This window comes from Chiloscyllium plagiosum, unplaced genomic scaffold (assembly GCF_037043375.1).
Source record: "Chiloscyllium plagiosum isolate Xiang-an unplaced genomic scaffold, Cpla_swu_hap1 HiC_scaffold_4, whole genome shotgun sequence".
Lineage (NCBI taxonomy): Eukaryota > Metazoa > Chordata > Chondrichthyes > Orectolobiformes > Hemiscylliidae > Chiloscyllium > Chiloscyllium plagiosum.
In genome coordinates, this window is record NW_028270142.1 from 75,799,751 (window position 1) to 75,816,720 (window position 16,970).

The 16,970-nt window shown below is 38.4% G+C and overlaps 1 protein-coding gene across 2 annotated transcripts in view; it reads right to left on the reverse strand.

Moving 5' to 3' along the window:
* Nucleotides 1-7,430, reverse strand: part of lyn (LYN proto-oncogene, Src family tyrosine kinase) — a 124,769-nt gene extending 117,339 nt beyond the window's left edge. For both annotated transcript variants that reach the window (XM_043688378.2, XM_043688377.2), the window contains exon 1: nt 7,269-7,430. The gene's annotated coding sequence lies outside the window, so the exon portion shown is untranslated. The remainder of the gene's footprint in view (nt 1-7,268) is intronic.
* Between the last annotated feature and the right edge of the window lie 9,540 nt (nt 7,431-16,970).

Below are 16,970 nucleotides of genomic sequence, written 5' to 3' on the forward strand. Positions count from 1 at the left end.
GCACCTCCTGCGGTTGCAGGGGAAGGTGCCGGGAGTGGAGGTTGGGTTGGTGGGGGGTGTGGATCTGACGAGGGAGTCACGGAGGGAGTGGTCTTTACGGAATGCTGATAGGGGAGGGGAGGGAAATATATCCTTGGTGGTGGGGTCCGTTCGGAGGTGGCGGAAATGACGGCGGATGATGCGCTGTACATGGAGGTTAGTGGGGTGGTAGGTGAGGACCAGTGGGGTTCTGTCCTGTTGGCGGTTGGAGGGGCGGGGTTCAAGGGCGGAGGATCGGGAAGTGGAAGAGATGCGGTGGAGGGCATCGTCGATCACGTCAGGGGGGAAATTGCGGTCCTTGAAGAAGGAGGCCATCTGGGATGTGCGTTTTTGGAACTGGTCCTCCTGGGAGCAGATGCGGCGGAGTCGAAGGAATTGGGAGAATGGGATGGCGTTTTTGCAGGGGGCAGGATGGGAGGAGGTGTAGTCCAGGTAGCTGTGGGAGTCGGTCGGTTTGTAGTAGATGTCCGTGTTGATTCGGTCGCCTGAGATGGAAATAGAAAGGTCGAGAAAGGGGAGGGAGGAATCTGAGACTGTCCAGGTGAATTTGAGGTCGGGGTGGAAGGTGTTGGTGAAGTGGATGAACTGTTCCACCTCCTCGTGGGAGCACGAGGTAGCGCCGATACAGTCATCGATGTAGCGGAGGAAAAGGTGGGGGGTGGGGCCAGTGTAGTTGCGGGAGATGGATTGTTCCACATATCCTACGAAGAGGCAGGCATAGCTGGGGCCCATGCGGGTGCCCATGGCTACTCCTTTCGTTTGGAGGAAGTGGGAGGATTGGAAAGAGAAGTTGTTCAGGGTGAGGACCAGTTCAGTCAGTCGAAGGAGGGTGTCAGTGGAAGGGTACTGGTCGGTACGGCGGGAAAGGAAGAAGCGGAGGGCCCAACAAGTCCACACTGACCCTCCAAAGAGTAACCCACCCAGACCTATTTCCCTCTGACTAATGCACCTAACACTATGGGCAGTTTAGCATGGCCAATCCACCTGACCTGCACATCTTTGGACTGTGGGAGGAAACCGGAGCACCCGGAAGAAATCCACACAGACACAGGGAGAGTGTGCAATCTCCACACAGACAGTCGCCTGAGGCTGGAATCAAACCCGGGTCCCTGGCGCGGTGAGGCTGCAGTGCTAACCACTGAGCCACCGTGCCACCCCATGGTGGATATATCACACGGTATATTTTGGACTATATTTCCTTTTTCACTGGACATAAGAATTTTTTCAACAAAAGTCTTGCAAGACATTCTATTGAATTAATTCAGAAAAATATATCACCCACTACATAACTTATCTTGCTGGTAGCAACCACTTGTCAATAAATCCAATAAATCCATGCCAGCTATTCAGATTAGCAGATGCATTTCTAAATGTTCACTATTGGTCTTAATTCGAATGCCATCTGAGAGGAAAAGTGTCAAAAGGAAATTAAAGAGATGCTCCTTTCAAAGTACAACCATCTTAATTTTATTGCGAACGTTTTAAGTATCCAGGTTAGGCTTCCCTAATGCTATCTGCCATATCAGTTGGAGGCCAGAGCAGGGACCAGTGGTGGCATGCCCATTGCTGGGTCAAGAATCAAAAGAGACCGGAAAAAGAAAATTTTAATTCTATATAAGCTTCATTATAGACCAGGGAGAGAAAGTGTGTTCCTTTATGTGCCACTAGGCAAGCTTTGGATACCATTCTCTTGGGTGACATTTCCCAAAACCGTGATTACCTCTGGATTCTGGATCCCATTACACACAAAAAAAGTCTTTCTTTCAAAACTTCTCCACCAACTTTGCCACCTCTCAACTGGTAGGCACATATCTCACAAAATTCAGGCTGTGTTTTTATGCCATCCTAATTTCAGTTCCGTCCTGTTGGCCTAATCAGTGATTTCAGTAAGTTCTCAGGTAGACATCCGAACCTAAATATAAACAAAAAGCTAAGGAGTCAAATTCTTTCCAGTCCTCAGCACATAAGCTTTTCATTCATAGCCAGATATCCTGCCAACAAATAGTGAGGCCATTCTATCTCAAATTGTAGCATTTCAACTGTAGGTAGGTCAGTAGCAAAAGAGAATTGGAAACTCATCTACTGCTTCAGAGACCAGACCTTGGCTATTTTAACTCTTTGGCTTCATTAAACTCCCATCAGTTGACTTCTGTCCTGTGATTAATGGAGAGCAGCTGAAAGATCACCCAGTATTGAGGCCACCTACCAACAAAAGTAAGTGGGTCAATTGCTTCTCCATTTTTTTCAGAAATCACAGCTTTTGGAAGGGGTCAGCAACACACTAAGCCTTCCCTTTGGGGCCCAAAGTGCAGGTGAACTGATGCAGATGCCACAGGAAATAATTTTAACTAAAGCATCTACTTAGTGTTCTCTTGGTTTTGACATTCTTCCTAAAATCTGCATCTTGAAGAAAAACGGCAGTGCTTTGTTTGCTTAGGATGTCAATTAAAATAGTAATGGCCTTGATGACACATCATGATCTTGATGCATCATCATGATTATGTAAAGAAGGATGTCAAGCCACAAGTGGTGGGATCATAGCAGCTTTCTGACAGGTAAATAGCTTACAATATTTGGGCAAGTCTGTTTAAACATTGCTCCAATTTTTCCATACCTGACATTAACCGATCTATGGATATTTAGTTTATTTTTCTCTCTCCTGGAGCATTGGAGTTACAATGGATGTTATTCTTCTACTACATAATCTCATATTTTAGGCAAATTCAATGATTATCACCAGAGCCTCTTGTTTAGTTCCAACATCTCAAGTTGTTTGCCATTAGACTTCCCCATTTTGTGTGGACGAGGAGGTGCCAATGTTGGACTAGGGTGGACAAAGTTAAAAATCACACGACAACCAGGTTATAGTCCAACAGGTTTATTTGGAAGTATTAGCTTTTGCAGCGCTGCTCCTTTACCTCTAACCTCACACCTTTACTGCATTAAAGATGTGAGGTTAGAGGTGAAGAACAGCGCTTTGAAAGCTAGTACTTCCAAGTAAACCTTTGGACTTTAAGTTGGTTTTGTATGATTTTTAACTTCATCCACTTTGTGTTTAGTGCATTTAGGAAATGCCTTTTCTATGCTAATCAAGATTTTATGTTCTCCTGTAGCATGCTTTTTACATTCACAAATCATTCATATATAAATAATGCAAAATGTTTATTTAATATCTATGCTATACAATCATTCCTGAGCAACTCTATTTTTACATTTCATTTCAAAACAGGATGAGGACAAAGAGTTGTAACAGTTTAATTTAAGCTGGACATTGACATGTTTCATTCATGGTTTTGATGAGAACACTATCTATTTAAGTTATAATGGAATACTGCTATGGGAAGGCAGTCAGATTGGATTCCATAATGGAGATCAAATGATGTGAAGAGCTTTCTTCACCCAATATTTAGCAACAATTTATGGCTCAGAATTTCCTCAGTTGTTCCTGCTCTACCCCTACAAATTTGTTAATAGAGTTATGATGATTGAGCCAATGTGGCTCCAAGGAAATTCCTGGCTTGTGTGTTTATTTCAAGGTTAAAATGTACTTCCTGTCATCCATTGAGAAACTGAAATAATTTCAGGACTGCTGTTCTGAAGGTAATGAAAGGCTAATATAACTACAATTCAAATTATTTGCAGAACATGAAAAAGCAGAAGATAATTAAATAATTTAGCCTTGTTGGTCTTTCATAATATAAAGTAGCCAATATAAAAACAAAATGGCAGAAGTCAATATCTAAATCAAACCATATCTGCACCTCAAAACAAACCCCTCGAGAGTGGTTTGCTCATATGTCCTCACTCAACATAGCCTGTATGATACCGAAAGAAATCTTTATCAATACAAGAATAAAGAGATTTTTTTCCAAAAAAAAACTAAAAGAGCCACTTATAGTTCAATATGAAATCAGAAATGTACTTCCATTTAAAGATATAGAGTTCCACTGTTAACAACATACAAACTAAAGTGAATGAGCCACTTGTTTTATCAAAAAGAATAAAAAAGATGTCAAATGGATAATAAAGCTTAATCTCCAGAGAAGCAAAGTATATTGCATTCAATCTTTAAATAGTGCTAAGATGAGGAAATGAAAGTCTAAACGGAACTGAAGTGCGTTCACAGCAATATAGCTTGCAGGGCTGTACCTAAAATTGAAGGATTGACGTTAGACAAAAATGTGGAGTTTAGAACGCAAGCAAAACAGCTATGGCCCTAAATTGTGGTAGATGAGGTTCCAAGAGCTGAAGGACCTATTATGCTCCAAAGTCTTACATTCTAACACTTGGTCACTTGACAGGTTGAACATAATAGAAATTATGCATTTTGGTAGGAAGGAGACAGTGAGGCAAATAAAGAAACAAAGTGCAGCAACCAAGAGATCTAGGGATGTATGTACACACAAATATTGAGTATGGCAGATAAGTTTAGAAAGCGGTTAGTGAGGTTTATGGGATCTTTTGTTTTATTAATAAAAGCTCAAAATACAAAGTCAGAAAAGTAAAATTAAGACTCTATAAAAAGGATTAGTTTAGTTTTACTTGGAGAAATTTGTTCAATTGAACATTTAGCAAAGACTTGGAGGGCAGAAGGCAGGGATTAACTCATTAGAATGTAGAACAGTACAGCACAGTACAGGCCCTTTGGCCCTTGATGTTGTGTCAACCTTTATCCTACTCTAAGATCAGACTAACCTACAGATCCTTCACTGTCCTAACTTCCACATGCCTATACAAGAGCCGCTTAAAAGGTCCCTAATGTGTACTACCACTGCTGGCAGTGCATTCCACACACCGACCACTGTCTGAGTAAAAATCCTACCTCTGACATCTCCCCTAAACCTTCCTCCAACCACCTTAAAATTATGCCCCCTCATGATAGACATTTCTGCCATGGGAAAAAGTCTCTGGCTATCCACTCTATGTCTCTCAATATCTCATACACCTCTATCAAGTCACCTCTCACCTTTCGCTCCAATGAGAAAAGCCCTAGTTTCCTCAACCTCTCTTCATAAGACATGCCCTCCAGTCCAGGCAGCATCCTGGTAAATCTCCTCTGCACCCTCTCTAAAGCTTCCACATCTTTCCTATACTGAGGCGACCAGAACTGAAAACAATATTCCAAGTGTGGTCTAACCAGGACCCTATAGAACTGCTGGCTCTTAAACTCAATACCCCTGCCTTCTTTGAAACTTTATTGCTGGAACAGCACAGCAGGTCAGGCAGCATCCAGGGAACAGGAGATTCGACGTTTCGGGCACAGGCCCTTCTTCAGGAATCAACTTTGAGGGATCTATGGACATGGACACCCAAGATCCCTCCACCCCTCCACACTGCCAAGAACCCTGCCTTTAACCCTGTATTCTGCATTCAAATTCGACCTTTCACACTCCCAGGTTGAACTCCATCTGCCACTTTTCAGCCCAGTTCTGCATCTTAGTAATGTCTTGTTGCACTCTACAACAGCCCTTCACACTATTCACAATTCCACCGTGTCATCGACAAACTTACTAACCCAGCCTTCTACTTCCTCATCCAAGTCATTTATAAAAATCACAAAGAGCAGAGGTCCCAGAACTGATTCCTCTGTTACACCACTGGTCACCAAGATTCAAGCTGAATATTTTCCATCTATCACCACCCTCTGTCTTCTATGGGCCAGCCAATTCTGTATTCAGACAGACAAATTTCCCTGTATCCCATGCCTCCTTACTTTCTGAATGAGTCTACCATGGGAAACCCTATCAAATGCCTTGTTAAAATCCATGTACATCACATCCACTGCTCTACTTTCATCAAAGTGTTTTGTCACATCCTCAAAGAACTTAATAAGATTTGTGAGGCTTGACCTTATAACATTAGTTATAATAAATTATACAGCATAGATAGAATGGATCAAGTAGCCTCCTTCGATATTACATTGCATTCTGATGTTAAGAATTGTTTGTAGGCAAATGTGACAGCCAATTTGTATACCACAATATTCCAGAAATAGCAAAAGAGATGACTGACCATGTGGTGTCGAGTACTGGTCAGGATATGGGAACAGCTTTCAAATGAAAAGAATGTTTAATTTAGGTCGGTGAGTACTCAAATTAGTATCTCATCCAAACATCCATTGCTATAAATGAGGCACTTCATCGGTATTAAAATTGAACTTATCACCAGAGTCAGACACAACCAGTGTAACCTTTGAAGGGTAGAGGCTTACAAGTTCCTTTAGAAATGTCTACATTTAGCTTCCAGGCGCAATTCAAAGGATAAATTGATGAAAGATCATCACAGATAATTTGCTGACATATAGGATCAGCAAATTAGCAACTCTCCATCACTGTGCTTCTCATCTTGACTAATAAACCTGCATTATAGGCCTTTTGCCTTTGATATGTATAGCTAACTTTACTTAATAGCTGAAGTTCAGTTTCTGTAAGTGACATTTGGATTATGTAGACTGATGTTACCATCACATTACTCACATCAGTATCGCATCATTGAGATTCTGTAACAAACTTTCTTAACCAAAAGTCTCACTCAAAGTGTCCGCGTGTGAGAGAGAGAGGGGGAGCGGAAAGTTGAGGCAAGGTCACAATTTGATCTTACTAAATGGCGCAGCAGATTTGAAGTGCCAAAAGGCCTACAGCTGCTTTTGATTCTCATGATCTTATGACAAATGCCAACATATTATTTGCTTTCATACTTTCCTGCTGTATCTGCATATTAACTTTGTATTTCATACATAAGGACACCAAAATACTTCTGAACACAAATGTTTACTAGTTTCTAAGAATCAAGATCCAATATAACTGTTAGAAACTCATTGGATCCATTGAACAATCTGATTTAGGACCAAAACAAAACATTGCTAGCTACAGCTTTTTATGAAAGTAATAATCTATTTTTTGCTATAAAATCATAGAACTTATCATATTTAAAGTTATTTTTATTTAAAGTGTTCAATGGTGCAATAGTACATGCAAATTTATAAGTAAAATTTATGGAATTTGGTCACACTCAGAGAAAGCACCCTGTTATCTTAAAGATTTTAGCATCCATCAGTACTTATCCACATCAGAAAGAACCAAAATACCAAAGATTTTTACTGCCTCTGGTATTGGTAAACACTGTTAAAGTTTTAAACTAAAAATAAGGAACAACATACAAAGGACAGAGTTCAGCTGTTTGTCCATTTCATTCACTCAAAAACAGCCCAGGGTCAGAAAACTACTTACCTTTCAACCGTATCCAAATGAGATAAAATTGGTCTTTTTGTTGTACCGACTCCAAAGTAAGTTTCCTACATGTAGATTTTTTTACCGTTTAAAGCAAACAGAGGAGTTTTTGCAACATTGAATGGTAAGCAGTTCAGAGAAACTTTACAGCTGCCTTAGCCACTCCCCACAAGCACAACTAAAATTGAGGAACTAGCTTGAGAGTTTTTTTTGTGTTACTTCCTGGTGTTTATATAAAATCAAATAACCTCCCAGCCCAGACTAGCATGCAATTTGCATGATCTGCAATAATTTACCAGCTACTGTTTACTGTGATATAAACACTAAGTGAATTGGCTAAAATGAAACAATTGTATTGTTATTTGGCTGTGAAACTAACACAGCGGTAAAGGAGAGTTAATTCATTCAATTTAAAAATACATCTTCCTTGGACATGTGAAGTCCCACCATACTATTAAAAGACAGAAAAGGGTAACTGTTTATAATAGCCATCACATGGTTCACATGTCAAACTTTATAGCTTGAACGAAAGCTAAGATTCACTCCCTTGTGATATAAAATAAACAAAAAGTTAACAAGGGCTTCTCCAGAAATGAATTGGGGCATTAAAAACAACAACCTTGGCCTTCAGGGTCTTATCCAAACATGTGAAGAAAAGCCATATGTTGACATTTTTGATCATGTCATTCTAAAACTCAAAACTGTGAATGATCATATCATTGTCAGGGCATGAAAGGAATTCTAAATTCTATGTATATGTGAGAAATATTCCAAAATAATTTGGATGAAATTATCACCATAGAAACAGTGACAAAAGGAGAAAAAGCAAATTTATAGTATTCTTAAAATATGGAGGAAAATTTCTGGTTTTGAGTGGCTGTGGACGTAGTTTATATGGACTTTAGTAAAGCATTTGATAAGCAGATTGGTACAAAAGTTAAAATCACATGGGATTTGGATGGGCTGGCTAGATGGATACAAAACTGGCTTAGTCGTAGAAGACAGAGGGTAGCTGTGAAAAGGTGCTTTCAGAATGGACACCGGTAAGTAGTAGTGTTCCACAGGGATCCATCTTAGGTCCTCTGTTGTTTGTAATATACATAAATGATCTTGAGGAAAATGTGGGTGGACTGATTAGTATGTTTACAGATGACACAAAGATTGGTGGAGTTGCTGATGATGCTGCCGATTGTGAAAAGATTGAACAGGATGTAGATTGATTGCGACTTGGGCACAGAAATGGCAGCTGCAGTTTCATCCAGACATATGTGAAATTTAGGTGTGAATTATATTGTAAATTGCAGCATCCTTAGGAGCATTAACATACAGATGGATCTGGGTGGCAGGTCTACAGTTCGAGGTGAGAGGGGAAATGTTTAAGGGAGATATGCATGGAAAGTTCTTTACGCAGTGGGTGATGGGTGTCTGGAATGCATTGCCAGTGGAGGTGGTAGAGGCGGGCATGGTAGTGTCATTTAAGATGTATCTAGACAAATACCTGAATGGGCAGGGAGTAGAGGGATGACCCCTAGTAATTGAATCCCCCACTCTGGGAAAAGGCTTCTTGCTATCCACCCTGTCGTCTATACCTCTCATGATTTTGTAGATCTCAATCAGGACCCCCCTCAACCTCCATCTTTCTAATGAAAATAACTAATCTACTCAACCTCTTTCATAGTTAGTGCCCTACATACCAGGCAACATTCTGGTGAATCTCCTCTGCACCCTCTCCAAAGCATCCATAACCATTTGGTAATGTGGAACCAGAACTTTATTCAGTATTCCAAATGTTGCCGAACTAAAGTCCAATACAACTGTAACATGACCTGCCAATTCTTGTACTCAATACCCCGTCCGATGAAGGAAAGCATATCGAATGTCTTATTGACCATTGCATTTCCACCTTCAGGGTACAATGGCCCTGAATACCCAGATCTCTCTGTACATCAATTTTCCCCAGGGCTTTTCCATTTACCATATAGTTTGCTATATACAGTACAGCAAACTATCTTCCAAAATGCATCACCTGACATTTGCCCAGATTGAACTCTATCTGCCATTTCTTTGCCCAATTCTCCAATCTATCTATATTCTGCTGCATTCTCAGACAGTCCCCTTCACTATCTGCTACTCCAACCAATCTTAGTGTCATCTACCTTGATGAAGGAACTAGAAGCAATTACACGAGTCTTTAAGTCAACTCCAGAAGTCATTAAATTCCAAAGACAGCTAAAGATTTGTTGGAGAAATTAAGCAGAGAAAACCCCAATGATTGCATTGATATTTTAGTGAGAAACGTCTATGTTGTTTAGAACAGTTCTTGAACTTCCAAGAATACTGAAATGGCAAAAAGAAAGGAAATGAGAAATATTTGAAAACCACCCAAGTTTTGAGTGTAGCAATCAGGAATTTAGACTAGCATGTTGCACTCAAATCACTTCATATTTTGATGTATTCTTAAGACTTTACAAACCACATTACAGCCAGTGAACTACCCTGGAAATGGAGTCACTGTTGTAAGGTTAGGACAGTAAAATAATATTTTCCACAATTTTATTTAAAATGTGATTTATCACAAAAGCTAGTACTGTAAATCAGAAATATTGCTTCCATGTATGTTCAGTCCTTTAAGGCTTGTAGAAAAGAGCTGAACCCAGAACCAGTTGTTCCATTAGCTCCTGCACGGACAGCAAAGATTAGAGCTCATTGTTAAAATGGACCAACTTAACGAATCATTATGGTACGAGCTCTCCTTAAGGGATTTTTCAGCTTTGCAATTATAGCTCTACTTGCAGGTCTTCATTCATCAGAACAATCCATCAAAATAATAAAGGGGAAATATCTAACTCTGCTTTTTCTACATTGCAAAGTGAATATAGATAATTAGTTGTATACTGTTTAGGGCCATCCTGGGGTCATGAAAGGCATAATAGAAGTGCAAGCCTTTTTTTAAAAACTATTGAATCCCCATCATTTTAACTCACTTCTCAAACTTCTACCATCAACGTAGGATTATGGCATCAGAACATAATGCTAATTATCAACCTGTTAAATCTGTGCTGTACCCCTTTAATGCTAATCTATATTTTTTAGATTCAAATGCCCAAAACCTTGATGCGGTACTTTGGATAGCTACTATTTTGAGCTATTTAGTTCTATTGAATAGCAACATCACTTGCGACACAGTCACTGGATTCCAAGGCACAGATAAGTGTAATAGTAGGGGGCAGGCAGACCCAAAATCACAAGCTCACTTGGGGTTGTTCCCACTCACAACAAGTAGATGGAATGGTTGTGTTAAATTGTATATCATTTGACAAATTATATTTTCTAATTTGTTCACAAGACAGCATTGATCGCCCACCTAATTGCCCAGAAGACAGTTAAGACTCAACCACAAGAAAATCAACCTAAATTAGTATAAAACAAACAACCAGAATAAATATACAAAAACAGATGACCACCATCTCAGCATGCATGCATAGCTGCAGCTCAGGATGAATTGGCAAACGGATGGTGTCATAGAGACGTCTGAGAAGAAGTTTTGACAAAGATCAAGATCAATAATTCAATAGCTTTCTAAAAGAAAAGGTGTCAGCGAAGAGGAAAGAGTCAGCTGTACCCTTTTGAGAGGAAGAGAGAAACGTTGACATATTTTTCAAAGGTGGGAGATGAATAAAGAGGACGGTAAACATCCAGACAACAAAAAAAACCTTTTGAAAAGGGACTCAACACATATCTCCATCCAAAGCCAAACTATCAGAACTACCTGTTGGAATTTTACTGCATGTGGCAGGAACTAACCTGCTGACAATTTCTTAATAAGACTGAGATTTGTAGTCAGGAAATGTAAATTTAAAGGAAACTGATGAAAGTCTGTTAGAACAGGCATTTGAGACTCTGCTCACCTGAAATAAAAATGCACTGAGTTAAAAAAATTCAAGCTTATAATATAAACCGAAGAGACTGCCAGAGCATATGAAGACATGAGTAGATGGGTTCGGACACTAATTACTGAAATGATTCATCTTCATTTAAGTTGAAGAGAGTCAGCAGGGTTGTTGCGGTGGTACAGTAACAGAAAGATGCACCACAGAGGGAGAGAAAGATGTTAAAGACCTGTGGATGACCACATGAGATCATAGTATTATGAGACAGGCAAGAAGAGTGTACTGTCTCTCTATTTGCACTACTCACAACATAAATATACACATTTTATCCAGTTACTCATGTAGACAAAGTATATACTTTACATTGCGCTTAGATTAAAGATCCATCTGCCTTATTTCTTTAATAAACAGCAAAATTGATTTGTGAAAACATGACTTACTCAGCAAAGATGTAAAGATGATTAACGCACAGTTTGAAATTGAAAAGTATAAAGATTTACCCTTCTTAGATAACTGCAACATTCACAACAATTAAAAATCAAAGATGAAGAACCTTTTCTGCAGAGATTATATTTTGGATAAAAGGAACAGCAGGCAAAGAGAAAAATAAAGAGTACAGGCATGAAAATGACCAGTGTTCTGGTGCACACAGACAGGTGTTATTAAACACAGTAGTTGTCAATGGAATCTTCAATATCCAGTTCATTCATGGATCAATAAGTTAGAGGCCTTTTTAGGAGAACAGTTGGAACAGTAGTTCAGTCATCACACTGGATCAAAGTGTTATCTCAGAAAGACAGAGCATGAACTGAAACAAAAAGAATGCTGGAGGAGCTCAGCAAGTCTGGCAGTATGTTATATAGTCAATCTGTGGAGAGAAGCATTCCGAGACTGATACGACTCTTTTTCAAAAGATTAATGGATAATGGACTCAATTCACATATGGAAGGAAGGATTTTGCTGACAAACATAATTTTTTTCGATGTTTCAGCACAATTTTACAGGAGATATTTGGATAGTCAAGAGAACCTTACAAAGCACCAAGAGACAAAGATAGCCCCAAATCATGCCTTGCAACTGTAAGCTATTCTCAAGATGAACATAAAATCACCTGCAGAGCTACTCAATGGCAGAAAGTAGAAACCACTTCATGAAAAAATCTACAATCATCAGGAGGAAATAAAGCAACAATTCAGTGATATACAGGTAGAAGAAAATCAATAGTCTATTAAGCATGCCATGCCAATTTATTGAAGACAAACTACATTTTCAGATACTAATATTGAAAGTGGGAACCCAATTACTGGAGTAAATAGTCCAAAATTTTCCACTATTGTGTGTGAAACTAACATACAAATGAGAAGTAACAGAGTCTATAGTCAATCTATAAGCAAATTAGTAAAACAGAAAAGGTCACCAACAATATCACTAATAGACAAGACAGACATAAAGATCATTAATACGTGAAACAATGTCCATGGCAACAACCATAACTCTAATAATGTCTGGAGCCACAAATGTTCAGTACAGCATATTGATTCATCATAGAATGGTATTAAATCCATGAGGTGGAGGCTACAATATTTTAATCACTTAAGAAATACTATAAATATTTTGAAAATAAAACAAATTATAAGAAACTTTTAAGCTGTGTTTTTTTCATTCAAACATAAAAATATTAATGTTTAGAACATTATACTGATGTATGCAGGATTTTTTTGGATAGAAAGCAGGATGTTTTACTGCTATCATAAAATCTATAACTATGATGCTGGAAATCTAAACCAAAATCAGAAGATGGCAGTTGGGATGGCTTCTTGGAGTAAGCAAAGAGATGGAGACAGAGTCCAAACAGACAGGAAAAAAAATAGGCAGACAAAGGGATGGATAATGTAAATCAGGGAGAAAGAAAGAAAAACTGGTAATGGGAACTATAAATATATGAAATTGGGTTGGCTGTGGTGAAAACAGCACATGTCATGACAGAGCCAGAGATGGGTAAAGAACATAAAAGGAGGTGTTCAAGTTCTAAAATTATTTGAAATCAATACTGAGTCCCAAAGGTTGCACAGTCACCAAAAGCAAAATTAGATGCTGTTCTTTCAGCTTGTGCTAAGCATGGCTGGAGCACTGCAGGAGACCAGAAATGAAAACATTGGCCAGGGAACAAGGTGATGTATTGAAGTGTTAGGCAACTAGAATCTTGAGGTCATTTTTTGCAGATAGAACATAGGTGTTCTGCAAAACATTTGTCTCTCTAATGTAAAGGAAACTAAATTGAGCAGAAAATACAACAGCCTAAGATTGAGTGAAATGCAGGTAAATTGCTGCTTCACCTGGAAAGTGTGTCTGGAACATTGGATAACCCACTGTCCCTCTTGCAATTCCACCACATCTCTAGGTTCCTCTCAAATGCTATCATTTTGACCAAATTTTTGACTGCACCTCTTTCTTTTTGACATCACATCCATTTGCTATAACTTTAATGCCTTGTAAGCACCTTAGTTGTTATTTATTACACTATGATAATTATCATCTTTTATAGTGTCACAAATTCAGGGATTTGATATCTATATTCACTCAGGATATCAAGTTTTGAACAGTTTTCATCCTACATTAAATCTGTTATTTTATAAGTATCAGAAAAATTACTAACTTCTACAAACCAAAATTGATATAATTGGTTAATTTAATGATCCACTTGTAATTTATTCTTGTCAAAATTCTCATCAGCTGGCATATACATAAGAAAGGGCTAATTAGACCAGGTTTTATGAAGGACTCCCTAGCTTTGTAGGGAGTACAATATAAACTTACTAGAATGATTCAGAACACCAAGGGTTTGAAGAAATTATATACATTGAGGTTTAATTTCTGAAATTAGGCAGATGATTTGATTAAAGTTTAAAATATTGTAGGGAAATGAGTTCACTGTTCACCAAGAAAATAGCTTAAAATTGGAGCCAGACCTTTCTGGAGTGAAGTGGGTAAACATTTCTGAAAACAAGAGGTGGTACGAGTTTCAAACTTCCCTGTAATGTTGAGTAAATTGTCAATTTTAAATTGGATATTGATATTTTGTTAATCTATTTGGGAAATTGGGGCAAAGGTGAATACATACAGGTAAGGCTCAGATCAGCCAAATCTCATTAAACAGTACAAACAAAGTGGAGGAACACAAGTGCCTCCTTCTGTTCTGATGTTGGCAGGGCTGATAAATTACTGGAGAAAGTGAGGACTGCAGATGCTGGAGATCAGTGCTGAAAATGTGTTGCTGGAAAAGCACAGCAGGTCAGGCAGCATCCAAGGAGCAGGAGAATCGACGTTTCGGGCATGAGCCCTTCTTTAGGGATCTTTCCTGAAGAAGGGCTCATGCCCGAAACGTTGATTCTGATAAATTATTGGTCTATTTCATTGTTAGTTAAGTACAGATAAATTGTTAGGATGCATTTATTGTTTCTGAGCTGTACTTTACAAAAACACAACACTTTCAAAAGGGATACAGTTGGTAGATTTCAAAACAGTATTTGTTGAAACAGGCTTTGCTTGAAGCTTACAACCTTACTAATTTCTTGAAACACTTTTTTTATCACTTCAGAAAGGAATTAATGTTATGATGATTTAGGATTAAAAAAAACACAATCTCAATAAAGCAGGATGATTCATTAACCTACAATTGAAATAGATATATAATATGGTATATATGATATATAATAATTTGGTTATTTAGGAAGTGTTTTTTCGAAGAATATTTAAAAAACTTAGCCCTCTCATCTTTCACCCTGTCTTAATTTAAAATTTCTGCCACATGTGAGACAAGGTATCATTATAGACATCCTTCACTTGCGGCTGATGGAATATCTGACACCTTTATTCAATTTAAGTGTGTGGAGAACTATAACTTGATCATTTGTCAACAATCACTTGGTAAAACATACTGAAGTTATTAAAATCTATTGACAAAATTAAATCTCACCACCACCTTGCCCCTTATTCTGCCCTTTGCCTGCTATATTATTAATTGACATTTTTTTCCAAGAAAGATTATGCAATTACTTATTTAAAAAATATATTGAGGCCAGTTTGTACTATAGAAGTTGTCAGGTTTTTCATTGGTAAATGACTACTGAAATGATATCATAATATAATTTGTATCAGGCTATTAGATTTTACATAGTGATTACTGAACTTCAAACTGCAGTGACGGGAACCCTGAAATGTAGAGTTGTAGAGGAATGGGTGTGAGTGGATTACTCTTCGGAGGGTTGGTGTGGACTTGTTGGGTCTAATGGCCCGTTTCCACACTGTAGGGATTCTATGAAATCAGATCTATGAAAGGGGACAGAAGTAAAGACCTAGACAATCAAATAATACTTTTGCTCAAACTTCTTCACACAAAATATTATTAAATAATGTGTTGGGGCCACTGATGTAAGGAGAATAAATAAGTTAAAAATCTATTCTCATGTGAAAGAATTACACTTGTATGGAGGAAGTTCCACTTTTACCCATTTAAAATTTGAGTCATCATAAATAAACTTTCATTTTCATTATACGGTAGGATGGAAATTTTTTTTGCACAACCAGTTTTGTCATTATTTTGGTGGAATAACTATCAGTTTAACAAAATTTATATTTTAGGCTTTGTACACTTCCTTCTAATACTATAAAATATGAATAAATTATTTGTTTTGACTCTACTCTTATACCAGAAAATGTAACTAATTTTGCAATGAGGTCTAGGAATAGTTAGTATTGCCTCAGGTCTGATCCCATTCTTTAATTCCAGTCATTTTTGCACAAAAGCTTCAGTTTCAATTACGAGGAAAGATCTTTGAAGTTCATTCTCTCGAAACATTCACTTATGGTGAACCACAGGGCTTTGTTATTTTGTGAATTCAAATATTGTCATTTGATGAAAGCCAATGTTTCCTTAACTTTATAACTATAATTATTCTGGTCTTTTAGTTTGGTTTGCATAGGAGAGTGCATTTAGTTCACCCAGATATTCCACCAAATCACCGAACTGTTTTGGAATGTTTAGAGTGAGGGGCACGGTAGTGAATCTCCTTGATGAAGCAATTTGTTCTACATAGAGTCATAGAGATGTACAGCATGGAAACAGACCCTTCGGTCCAACTCGTCTATGCTGACCACATAGTCTAAATTAATCTAGTCCCATTTGCTAGCACTTGGCTCATATCCTTCTGAACCCTTCTTATTCATATACCCATCCAGAGGCCTTCTAAATATTGTAATTGTACCAGCCTCCACCACTTCCTCTGGCAGCTCATTCCATATACGCACTATTCTTTCTGTGAAAAAGTTGCACCTTAGATCCCTTTTAAATCTTTCTGCTCTCACCCTAGACCTCTGTACTCTAGTTCTGGGCTCCCCCATTCCAGGGAAAAGACCTTGACTATTTACTCGATCCATGCCCCTCATGATTTTATAAACCTCTGTAATGTCACCCCCCCAGCATCTGAAGCTCCAGAGAAAACAGACCCAGCCTATTCAACCTCTCCCTATAGCTCAAATCCTCCAACCCTAGTAACATCCTTGTAAATCTTTTCTAAATCCTTTCAGGTTTCACAACATCCTTCCTACAGAAGGGAGACCAGAATTGTACACAATATTTCAAAAGTGGGAGAAAGTGAGGAATGCAGATGCTAGAGAGTCAGAGTTGAAAAGTGTAGCACTGGAAGAGCACAGCAGGTCAGGCAGCATCCAAGGAGGTAGAAGAGTCAGCATTTCAGCAGAAGCCCTTCATCAGGAATTACTGACAACATTCCAAAAGTATGGTACTGGAAAA